Below are 13,411 nucleotides of genomic sequence, written 5' to 3' on the forward strand. Positions count from 1 at the left end.
ATTTGAATTGAAAAGAAAAGAAAAAAAGTATCATAAAATGGGTCGAGAGAAGAGCAAATAAATTGGGTGATGACTTAAAGAGAGTTTATAGGGCAGGACATCCTTAAAACGTGAAAAAAATAATAGTTGAGTGAGAAGACAGCTCAAATGCTGCTACAAAGTTTATATCCTAGTGGGTTGTTCAAAAGAAAATTCAATAGACGGCGTAAATACTTTTGGGGGATATTCTTGTGAGTTCTAAGGACGGCTTGAAATTGTAAATTGAGGAGATTTATGAACATGTTAAATTGCTCGAAATTATTAAGTTTGAAATAAGCAAGGAAGATAGCTTCGATTGAGAAATATGGCTTTAATGACAGATCTTTTGGAAGAAAGTTATCGTATATTAATGAAGCATAGAAAGGCGTTTTCTCAATCCGAATTATCAGTTTTTTTTCTGTTATAATGAAAACTGAAAATTATCGAAAATTAAAAATAACTGACTTGCTTTATGTTGAAGACTATCGGTTTCCTTTTTAATGATATGTCTATTTGTTTCAAAAAATCTTTTTAAAAATTTCAACAGAAAAGATAACGAAGAACTCACTAAACTGATGGGTGGATTTATCTTTTCAATTCTCTTTTACAAAAATGAGCGATCCAAAATCCAAAGGCGAGTGCTCTTTCATTAGGATTCGCATTCGCTCATTTCAGTCTTCGTCGAGAGTTCGTTGCGTTCGGTTGTGTTTCGTAGTTGCTCCCCGAATTTCGGTCCAAGTGTGCGCGCGGTGTTCTTGGCGGCTATCAAAGTGTGAGTGACGTGTTTGTGTGCATTATCTCACAGTTCGCCATAAGCTGGTTTTTGTTGGTTGGTTGATTTCGGTTTGTTATCCTTGTCTCTCGTTCTGGTGCTTACTGGATACGAAACGAACAACCAGTCGAGAGGAGTAGTCCTTGTATTTGGGGGGGCTGACTGGTGTCCTGCTCCCTCTTTCTTGGGTTTGAGTGGAACTTTTCCGAGGGGTTGTTTGTGGGGGGGCTCCCGGGAATGTATGCAGAACTGTGTGTATGAAAACGTCATTGTTAGCCTGTTAATGTAGAATTCGATGTATTTCGATAGTATTCTTGCATCATTTTAATTCGTTCAGGATATTTTCCTAGGAAGGCTTTGTTTTTGTTGAGCCGTTTATGGTCACTAGAGAAAGAGTTATAATGAGATTGATCAAACCTTTTTCAGGTGTGTTTGTTGCTGTTGTTGTTAATGGTTACTACCCTTCCTACCTCTAGTTGTTAGAATAAAAAGTAGTTAAACTAGGCATTGTTTTGTTCACAGAACACATACCTTCTCAGCAACAAACATGTAAAACAAATCGAACGAATCATTTTCCAATGTTTTGACGATAGTATTTGATAGTAACGTGCATCGATTGCTAAGGTAATTTTCCCAGGAAATTCACCTCTGAAGCACATTCTGTCTGATTATCGGGCACTGTCATTTTTTCACAGTTGTGTAGAAGAATTCCGTCGCCGCCTGGCCTGGCCTGGCTGTTCTCGAACTGGTATTCGTGGCCATTTGCGTGATTTTAAGCGTGTGTGCATGTTTGAAATCAAGTTGTTTTTCTACTGTCTGAAAGCTCAAGAGTGGTTCTAGAAGCGAGACGACGTCGGCTTATGGGAAATGGAATTCAAATTGGAAGCAACAGAGTGCGAAGTTTTGTTACGAAGAGAAAAATACTCGTAGCAAAACGTTTTCTTTCTCCATAAAAAATTAATCCATATTTCAAAAATTGATTCATGGAAACAAGAATCCCAATAACTCCAAACAACTATGATCTAAAACTCTTTTTTCTACAACACCCTTTAACAAAATCCAAATTAAATTAATCTGTTATTTGTATGAAGCTAATAGAAGTTTTTTTTTCGAAAATATAACTTTCAGTTGTTTTTTTTAAGGGAGTTTAGTGCTTAAATCATAATAGAAAAACATGCCCATTGGATAACTTAATTGTCTGTGAAAGTTTTGGAAACAAACACGTCCAGGTGTGCCACACCACCCTCATCACTTCATAAGAAAAAAAGAAGAAAAACACAAATCAAAGATTATTTTGGATTCGGTTCGTAGATATCGACCCGGGGAATCCAAAGAAAAAAGTACCGGACGACTATTAAACAGTGTGTGAAGTAGTCTGCCAGAAAAGGAAAAGCAAATCGAAAAATAACATCCCATCACCAGGATACTGAATCTGTGCCCATTGGAAAAGCAGGCCGTTTTTTTTTTCGAAAGAAAAAACCAACAACAGTGACAAAAACAACAAGCAACAAAAATAGGATTTATTCTCGATTCCAATAGTAGCAGCACAGTAGCTAACTGGGCCCGGTTGTTGACACAGAAAAATAGAAGAAAAAAAACAGCCAACAAATACCGTTGCAGCGATTTGATAAGAAGCAGGTGAAAACGAGAGAGAACATCCATCAGCACCCAAGGTAAGGTATATTATCGCTATATCCGTTATTGTACTCGTACAAATAGCTCAATAATTGATTTGCTGCATTGCTACCGGAGGAATATTGCAAAGGTTGCATTGGTGGTCGTTGGCATTAAAAATGGTTCTGATTTTTCCAGTATCTAATCGTAAAATCTACTCAACATTGAATAATAATCCTTAGAAGAAAAACTTTTTAACAATTCACAACTCTATGACTGTTTATCTGAGGTACATTTACAGTTTCTGCTAAAGCGCGCTTCAAGTTTAGACTACGTGCGCCGATCTTTGTAAACATATTAGCTTCCTGCACAAAGAAAATTGCAAAGTAAACTTTGATGTACAATGCACAATTTTGTATGCAAATATGCGGCGGAATCAGATATCTACTTAATACACCTCTTAATCACAAACTGTTCAAACGAAGAACTTTCAGTAGGCCGACCTACTAATTAAATTTCTAACCAATTAAACGGGAAGATAACGCCCACACGTGTAGCTTCCCGCCGAATCTTTATTTTATAATCATCTTTAGAAGAGGCGTTGACGATTAAATGTGTAGAACTGTAGACGGTAGTCTCCAGTAATAACCGTAGCGCCACGTAACCCTTACCTTTTACACGAGCAGCGAGGCGCTTCTATTATGATTTCAGCAGAATAATCGAGCGAAATTGGTCAACGTGGTGCAGCAACAGCGAAAAACGTATGTAGATAAGAGTGTTGCCGCTGTTTGAACGTTTTGGGTTTTTCTTACTGTATGTGGGTATTTTCTTCGTTATCTTTTAAGGAGAGATACTGCACCGTATCGGTGCCGTGGCTTTCGGAAAATGAATTTTGCATTATTCAAAAATGGCTGTCATTAGACAAATTACCCCTTCGTTACATAAAGTAACAAATTTGCAACAATTAATGTATGGAATAATTGAAAAATCGTATTTCATTTTAATTTTTTTTTCTTGATGTACAAAATGACAAAAAAAAATTCATTTCCAATTGTTTAAAATAATTTTTAAGGAAAAATAAAAAATCATGAAACGAAGGGTTAAATCTTTGTTTACCATTCCCGTAACAGAGTCAATTACAAATAAATAAAGGAAGTTCACTCGCCAATTTTAACATTCATCTTCCAAAAGCAATGTATGTATAAAGTTTAGGAGTGAACATTTCAGAACGTGCCAAAATAACTGCTAGTAGTGCTAGTATCGTTCTCCAATTTCAACATGGACACTTTCTCAAACAAATTCTTAGAAGAAGGAGATCAGGCAATTATAAAATTAATTATAAAAATCAATACAAAAAAAAAACAACATAAAATAAGTTGTTGAACAAAATTCGAGCTTATAACTTAAAGGAACAAGTATAACCCAAAATCGATTGCTACATGTTGATAGTAGTAAAACTTTACCTAAATTGGATTTCAGATATAACCCATGTGAAATATTTCTGACTTGCATTTCGTACAAAACAAAATTGAAATTTCATTGTTTTTCAAATTCATTATTTTTTCTGTTTTTGGCCTGAATGGCAATTTTTAAATAAAAATAATAATATTTATTTTTTTTAATTAGATGGCACAGAGATGTGTTTAAAAACCTTGTAAATTCCCAAAAACCGTGTAAAAACAAACCAGTTATCATTATACTATTTGTGATAAACCAAGCTTATTGCGTAAAACCGTTTAAAAACCGCGCTGATTCTGAAGAGCTCTGAGACTTGAGACAACTAGTCAAATAATTTGAGACTTCAGAAATGAAACCTGCAACCTGAGACCTGAGGCCTAGAAAATGAGACCTGAGACATGAAATCTGAAACTTGAGATCTTAGGTCTAAGAGCTAAGACGTGAAACCTTATATCTTTAGATCTGAACCTGGGACATAAGAACACGACAGAGATAAAGGACTTATGACTTGAAACATTAGACTGAGTCGATTTGGGGTCATTTTTGAATTTCTTAAACCCTGGGGCCTAAAAAGCTTTGTTTTACTTCTAAACTCATCCATGATTTTTTGCAGAATTTTTGAGAAACCTTTACATGAGTAAATTTAAACTTTTAGGTTTGTATGGGAAAATTGAATATTTTGTACTTCGACAAAGTTGTTCAGCGGAAAATTTCCTTTAAAGAATTCATAAATTAGTACAAAAACCATAAGCAGGCTCGGCTCCACAGAAGAAACAAAATGATGTTGATTTTTCAGTGCAAAATATTCAATTTTCCCATAAAAGCCTAAAAGTTCAAATTTACTCACGTAAACGTTACTTAAAAATTCTGCAAAAAATCATGGATGAGTTTTGAACCAAAACGAAGCTTTTTAGACCCCAGGGTTTGAGAAATTCAAAAATTACCCAAATCGACTCCGTCTATTCCTATTGAGACATCTCAATCTACCAAAAGTCTCATTAAACAGGTCAAACTCAACTTAATCAGCTCAATCAATGAGCTTAAGTTCGTTTTATTCAGCCCAAAATTTAAGTTCTTATTAAAACTTTGAAGTTCCATTACAAATTTGAACGACCTTCTGTTCAGCTCACAATTCTCCTCTTCTCTCTTAATTCGGTTATCACCAGACCCCGCCTTATTTTGGTATTCTGCTGCCTTCCATGTTGTGCTACCGGTTTTCACATGGAACTCGAGCAGAACTGATAATGATAATTGGTTTATCACTTGTTCAACATAAGCGATAAATGTGAGAACGCGAAGACTTCTCATCCGTTTCCAATGACGATCAAGATAACTCGCTCGAAATCATTTTCTCTCAGCCAGTTCTAGTTCTGAGAATATTCTCCGACAAAACTGGAATCGAGCAAAAAAAAAAACAAACGCACAGAAAGTGCTTTATCCAACTATTTGCGTTCATTCGGACCAGGGTTGCCAGGTGTTTTTTTAGTAAATTCTGGAAGTTGGCAATAAAAAAGTCTGGATTTGTCTAGATAGTTAAAAATGAAATACATTGCGACATTGTACTTAGATTTAATAGTAGCAGAAATATTCACCAGTTCATTATCCTCAGAGTCAAGCTTAACATAGTTTTTTGTAGCCAATATTCCACGCATGGTCGAAACGTTCAATTTATTCCTTGATTTGGTCTTATTTATACTATACTCAGAAAACAAGCGCTCGACATAAGCTGCCGAATGAGGTAAAGCTAGGAGTGGCTTGGAATAAACTTCTTTAGATGCGGAAAATCCATTTCTCCGGTACATCTAGTCGTAGTCAAGATCTTGTTCCAAAACAGAATCACACTGGTTCTTTCGTCTGAAGAGTAATCCGAAAAGTCGATGTTCCGCAGCCCTCTGAATTCCTGATCAATTTCTTCAACGATGTCACGACTGATAAGGTTTGGGAAACATTCGGTGAGCGGCAGAATCGATTGGTGTTTCCTGTTATTAACATTTACAGGGTCCAAAACAGTCAAATTTTTCATGACAGAATCATTGAAGTTGAATAGATAGACATTTCTGGACAAATCAGGATGATTTATGAAAAGTCTGGACCAGACAACATGCGGTCTGTATTTCTGGATGACACATAAAAATCTGGAAGATTCCAGAAAAATGGAGCATGGAAAATGGAAGGTTGGCATCGCTGATTCAGACTTCGGACTCTCTGCGCCCTTAGCTTCAAATTTTCTCTTGTCCGTGAGCAAGAGAATTCATCCTTCGCGTTTAAAAAGAAAATAAATTTTAATCGGAAATTTACTCAAATAATCAAATAACCTAATTATAAAAAAAGCCTTGATACAAGATTTGAACCGCAACCCTTCGAAATGATAAATAACTCGATGCCCCGAGGCCACGACTAGACGTTGCTCTACCGGCAACTAAGATTCGAAGTTGTAATATTCTAGGAAAGCAGAATACCTGCAAGGGCAGCCAGCGGCCAGCAGCGAAGGCGCATATTAACTGGTCTATCCAGAGATGCCAATGTGCCTGTTTTTTCAGGATTAGCTTGATTTTTCGAGGCTCAGCTTGACAACCTGATAAGCCATATGATTTCCCTGATTTTTGAAAATAAGCCTGATTTTGCCTGTTTTTTGCGAATGCGATGTAAAATGGATAGTAAGGAACGCATTATATACAATTGCTGAAATGGAAACAAGGAGCGACGACCAAAAATAGGTCATCACTTTGAGTGAAATTTCCGTTACTTTGACGTAGCCTGATTTTTATATCACCAGTCCCTAATTTTTGAAAAAAAATTGTTGGCAACTCTGCCAGGATGATTTTTTAGGATTAGCCTGATTTTTTGAACCCCAAACTGAGAACCTGATAAGTCTCCGTTTCCTCTGATTTTTTGAAATAAGCCAGATTTTTCCTGATTTTTGTGAATATGATGGAAAAAGAGTAGTACGGAACTGCACTAAGGATATTAGTGGAGCTCAAAATGTGGATTGATGACCAAAAAAAGGTACCCTATATAAACCAATGTTTGCGCCAATAATGTCATATTATGGCTGTATACCTTTCATTTGTGTTTAGATGAGTCTGAAAAGCTTTTTTTCAATAATTCAATTTATTTATCTTTGATTTCAACTGTATTCTACGATTTTTTTTTAACAAACTGCTTATTTTCAACAATCGAAAACATTTGAGAAAAAAGTTTTATTTTTATTTTTCGATCGATCTGATTAAATATTCTATAAGATACTACAGATATGTGTTATTGTTCCAATACTTTGACTCATGATTTGAAACTTTTATTTGTGAAGAAATTCCTGCCACGCCCAGGAAAATCCGTATAACCGCTCTTCAAACCGGCGAATAGCAACGCTTCAGTTTCCACCAAAATTTGTCCTGATTAGTATCGTAAGTCTGCCCTCTCAAAACCACTGCCATGCGCCCATTGGAAATCGGCGAATGATGAACCTCGTCGTCTGCGTACAAAAACTCTCCGGACCAGGAGTTCCGAATCCGGTACTGATCCGGCCTTGAGCCATCCCAAGCCGGAATGAACTGCCAATAGGCCGTCTTCAGGATCTTCATAATGGCCCTATCTGTCAGGACCCTTCGTTTATCGGCAGCCCTAGCTCCCTCATCATCGCCCACCATCAGCCACTCATTCAGCTTAACGTTCCGCAGAGCATAAGATACGTTCCAAGAATCTTTGGTGTAAAAGTACCATTCAGCCGAATGAACCTTCACCGGGTTATCTGTCACGTAAACCCACCGGAGTTTGTCCCATTTGTAGACTCGATCCACGTCAGCAATCAGATCGCCTCCGTACTTCACCGAAACGATTTTGGCACAGTTGTTGGGAAAATTTTCCAGGTTCAGTTGCTGACGTTTTGAGCACTCACAATTGCAGTAGGGACTTGAGATTTTGGCCAAGGCTTTACAGCTGAGAAACATCAGCAGTAGGAACTTCAAAATGTACTCCATGATTTTGACTGAGTAAGTTCTTGTAGCTTAAAGTTGTGTTATTTATAGTGTTTTTGCGCAACTAATTCGGTTAATCGAAACCAATCGATTCTTTATACCTGCTTGATCACCACGAAGCATGAAGTATGAACAATCACTACTGGTAGTTTTGAGTTGAGAGAAGCAAGTTCGATTGTTTTTTCTCTGAATAGTTCGTTAGAATAGAGGAGAGTCTCCTCTAAAATGTGGCAAATTTCAGAGATGACAATTTTTTATTTTCAAAGATCCAAAAAAAGAAACCGTGACATGAGATTCAGGTCTAAAATGTCATGCCTTAAGTCCCGTTTATCATGTCTTATAACTCAGATCTCAAGTTTCAAGCCTCATGTCGCAGGTCCAACATCGCAGGTCTCGCCTTCCAAACCTCACAGATTAGATTTATCCAACTTCTTGAATTTTTTAATGTTGTCCCTTGAAAAGTATTATAGGTATTTTCTCTCGAATACCGTGTTAATTGCGAAAACGGTGTAAAAAACTGAGCTTGTCACCGAAAACCGTGTAAAACAAGTCGTGTAATCGTGCAAAAAATACCATGTAAAACTAAACCTTGATGTAAAAGTTAATCTCAACAACTCAATTGACATAAGCTCTAATTTTTTAGAGATTTTCTAACAAGTTGTATACAGTTATAAAATTATTAACTAGAAGTTCTAAGAAATGTTCTGCAGTGGTGCCAGAAATGTAAGATGCTTCTTTTTTTTAATAGCTCCTACACTGACCATAAACAACTCCAAGAATCTATAAATTTGGTGAAATTGATTAAAAGTGGAAAAAGTTCAATATAAATTTAAAAATTATCCCTTCCTTTCCAGTTGGGAGGATTCCAAATCCAATCTGCACCTAGACCGAGAGAGTATCTTGTAAATGTCCCAACCGAAGACAAAACAAACAAACAAACCAGTGACCGAGTTATTGATCCGTGTTGGCCCTGGTCCAGCGACAGAAGTATAGCAGCCCCCAGTCAAGTCACCCAAGCAGCGAGCAAGCAGAAGCCAACAGGGCCATAAAATATCAAAATCCGTTCGAGTGAAGTGATGATGAGGCGACGATGACGCCAAAATGGAAGGAAAAGACCTTGGTCGCAGTAAAAAATAAACTGCATCGGTCGTTCTCTGCAAACGGAACTGCAGTCAGTTTTGTCTTGCGGCTGATGCTTTTGCTACCAGTATGCAGGGGTAGGTGTCGAAAGGGGGTTGACACCCCCGCCAGTACCAACTGCGATCGAAGCACAGAAAGGTTAAGGGAGTGTTTTCGAGCTTTTCCGAACGGATGGAACTGCTGCTGCTGCAAACAACACTACATACCAACCTAATTGCAATCGATATTGCACACACAACACGAAATCGATACCACTACTCTCTGGCTGGCGGCGGCAACTGGCAACAACTGTCATTATCGGTCCACCGATTGTCGTTACCTTGATGAAAAGGAACGAACGAAAACATGCACAAATATCAATTACTGCAGCACCATAACAGGGTCGATCGATTGAACGCGTATTTACTGTGCATGGTACGCAAATCGAACTCGTTACACTGGATCGGCGAAGCGAGGTGATTATTTTGATTTATGTCTGCAGATTCTTGTGATAGTTCGATATGGGTTTCAGAATAATGAACCGTTTCTTTACGTGGCGAAAAAAAAATTGAAAATGATATGGACAATATTAATTTCAAGGTTGGGGTTATGTAAAGTTTTTGTTGAAAATTTATCCCTCCTCCCACAATTACACAATTAACTTTGGTGTAAAAATTATCGAACGTTCATAAAAAATGCTTGATTTTGATTCAAAATAACCGAACTTCAGATAAAGGGTGATACGTTCAAAATTTGGTCAATATCAACTTGACTTATTTCTTTCAATTTTGGATTTAAAAAAACTGAACACCCTTCATTTTCCAGGTGTGTGTGTGTGTAGAATGTTGCTCCTATTTTGATTTTGAAATTCACTCTTCAGTTGTCAAATGCCGTCCTAGGAAATATCAAATGTTGCCAAATCAACCGTTACAAATGTAATTGAAGTGTTTGGGGAACGTTTGTCGACAGCCAGAAAGTCTGGATCGGGAGGAAATCGAAAACCGGAAGCCGCTGAGACGACAAAGAGAGTTACAGGTAGTTTCAAGCGAAACCCTAACCTCTCTCTCCGAGATGCCGCAAATAAGCTGGGTGTATCGTCTACAACCGTGCATCAAGCCAAAAAACGAGCCGGACTATCGACTTACAAGAAGGTAGTGACTCCAAATCGCGATGATAAACAAAATACGACGGACAAAACGCGATCTCGGAGGCTGTACACGACGATGCTGACGAAGTTTGACTGCGTGGTAATGGACGACGAAACCCACGTCAAAGCCGACTACAAGCAGCTTTCGGGACAGGAGTTTATACGGCAAAAGGAAGGGGAAAGGTAGCAGATATTTTCAAGCACATGAAACTGTCAAAGTTCGCGAAGAAATATCTGGTTTGGCAAGCCATCTGTACCTGTGGCTTGAAAAACAGCTTTTTCATAGCTTCCGGGAGTGTCAACCAAGAAATTTACGTGAAAGAGTGTCTGAATAAACGTCTGCTGCCTTTCCTGAAGAAACACGGTTGTTCCGTACTGTTTTGGCCGGATTTGGCCATTACGGTAAAAAGGCCATGCAGCCAACAACGTGCAGGTGGTTCCCAAGGACAAGAACCCTCCTAACACGCCAGAGCTCCGCCCACTGGCGGGAACTAACTGGGATATTGTCAAGCGGAATCTAAAAAAGACCAAAAAAACTGCTAAGGACGAGCAGCAGTTCAAGGCAAACTGGCTTTCGGCGGCGAAGCAGGTGGACAAGGTGGCTGTACAAAATCTGATGGCAGGGGTTAAGCGTAAGGCCCGGCAATTCGGATTTGGGAAGCCTAACTGAATATTTTTCCTGAATTTTAAACTAATTAAACTTCAAAAAGAAATTTAATTTGATTTTTTAAATGAACGATTTCACCGATTTACACGCGTTTTCCCTTGATCAAATTTTGACTGTTATCACCCTTTAGTGCAACGCGTTTTAATTTCGTTTGGAAATTTGCATGGGATAACAAAATTTTTAATTCAAAAATCACCAGAGCTGTAAAATATAACTTTTAAATTATTCCAAATTACTTTAAATGTTTCTTGATTCTTTTTGTACATTTTATGTGAGTAAAGTACTCACCTAACTTGTACTCCAGAAAATATATTCAATGTTATACAAACAATTTTTTTTAACTTCAACGTTTTTGACTGCTGGAGATTTTTTTTTATTATCTGACGATTTGCGCCGGGGGTCTTCAGATTTTCCCCAAAATTGAAAATTTGGTTCATTTTTGCGACTTTAAAACACATGTATTTTTTCAGATTTCTGACCTTTTTATTTTTTGAGTGAGCTTCGGTTAGATTTTTTTGTAAATAAAAAATAACCATTTTTCAAAGCTACATAACTCTGTTGTTTCTCAACGGAAATTATAAAATAGCACATCAAAATGCATTGAAATTTTATCAGCTTTCCAAATAGAATAGTTAAAAAAAATTAAATAATGACCTTCAACATGAAAAGTTGTAAATAAACTTTAAATGGCGTCTAAAAGTACCGTCTGCACCACCGAATATTTTGCAAAAAATACCATTGTATAGCTCGATTCATGATGCAACTTTCATCTGAAGACACCAAAGTGGGCCATTAACACCTTGTAGAGTTATGAAAGAAATAATGACAATAAATCTCTTTTTTTGCATCGAAAACAAACAATGAATGGTCAAACAACTGCACTCACATATGTAGATAGCAAGCACTTCTAACAACATGGAAACAAAAGAACTTATCAAAGCTGGTAAAAAACACTATTTTTTCGTCCTTTTCAGACTGCCCCTACTCGCATAACAGTCCCATATGAATTTTCGTCATTTGAGGTCAACATAAGGCTTCAACATAAAAGACTAAAAAAAGAGGTTTTGTTCTAGAAATTTCGAAAAAAAATATCAATTCGTGGCTGTCCTATATGAAATATACCTGAATAACAGTCCCATATGTGAAATACCATGGATTTGGTTACTTTTCAATGTTTTTTTCGGCGAAATAGTCTTTGCTTTATTGCTTTGAATCATTTAAACATTTTTTTAACTCACTTGATGTCGAATGATGCACACTAGTTTTCGAAGGCAGGTCTGACTTTCTTAGGAATGACTTCCTGAATGAAAAACTATCGGATGCAATCAAAAATCGTAAAATGATTCAACTTACAATGTGGAATTCATGATATTTTTTTGCAAAAGTATGTTTCTTTTTCTGACAATTGCATTTAGAAGTTCAAAAATGATCAAATTTAAGTCTTAGAAAGTAGCTTGGTGAGAAAAATATATTTTGTATGGGATTGTTATGCTAGTAGATTCGAAAAAGGTTTCAAATATGATCGATTAACAGTCCCATAATGAATAAAAATGGTGCTCTCGACCTTACCAATAACCCAATGTCGAAAATTTCAGGTCTAATGATTTATTATGACAACCTAGAAACGATTTTCGTTTATGCTGAAAGTGGTGGTCACAATTTAAAAATATATTCCAAAACAGAAAAAGCTGATTGTCTCGCTTGCTTATTTTTGTATATGGGACTGTTATGAAAGAAGGGGCGGTAGATTGTTGCAGCTTAACTGACTTCATGTTATATCCAAAAATCTAATAACGTATTCGTTTATACCCAGTTTTACTGTCATTTTTAGAAGTTTATGCGCTAAGTTTTGCATCCGTAATTCCCCAGATTTAATTTAAAATGGACGGTGGAACACTGAAGATTCGTGTGTGAGCGATCGAGGTAGCAAAACACTGACGACGAATTATGTTCGTTCTAGTATGGTAAACCTCAAAACTGGGCGAATGTAGAAAACGAATACGGTAAAAGTATCATATTTTCATCATTTTACAGCCTGGGCTGGCCATACTGAGCTCTTTGATTATTTCTACAACATTTGTGCCACTTACTCATACTTTTTTGATCAATGGGAAATGATTTTGGTGTCCAGTGCTTAGCTCCCGATATAAAAACTATGTAAAGCACGTCTATATTTCATTTTTTTAATCACATTTTTGTGATCCCAAACACAGGGACTGAACCTTCTACTATTGGCATTGATTATGCTTCACAATGATCTTTGATCGAAAAATTAATAAGTTATATAGTATATGACCAGGTTGTAAAAGCAACTTTCCCATTATTAGTTATATCACATAAACAATACGATACTCAGAACTTTGGTTAAAATTTAAAGTCAGTTTTGTTGCAAACACTCTACAAATCACGAAAAAGTAGTGTTTTTTACCTGCTTTGGTAAGTTCTTTTGTTTCTATGTTGTTAGAAGTGCTTGCTATCTCCATATGTGAGTGCAGTTGTTCGACCATTGTTTGTTTTCGATGCAAAAAAAGAGATTTATTGTCATTATTTCTCATTAACTCTTCAAGGTGTTAATGGCCCATTTTGGTGTCTTCAGATGAAAGTTGCATCATGAATCGAGCTACACAATGGTATTTTTTGCA

General features: G+C 36.8%; 1 protein-coding gene across 2 annotated transcripts in view; it reads left to right on the plus strand.

Annotated features, from left to right (window-relative positions):
• Positions 1-701: 701 nt before the first annotated feature.
• Positions 702-13,411, plus strand: part of LOC129750760 (DENN domain-containing protein Crag-like) — a 119,051-nt gene continuing 106,341 nt past the window's right edge. For both annotated transcript variants that reach the window (XM_055745785.1, XM_055745786.1), the window contains exons 1-2: positions 702-790; positions 1,919-2,462. The gene's annotated coding sequence lies outside the window, so the exon portion shown is untranslated. The remainder of the gene's footprint in view (positions 791-1,918; positions 2,463-13,411) is intronic.

The sequence above is a fragment of the Uranotaenia lowii genome, chromosome 3 (genome assembly GCF_029784155.1).
Source record: "Uranotaenia lowii strain MFRU-FL chromosome 3, ASM2978415v1, whole genome shotgun sequence".
In the NCBI taxonomy this organism is placed as follows: Eukaryota; Metazoa; Arthropoda; class Insecta; order Diptera; family Culicidae; genus Uranotaenia; species Uranotaenia lowii.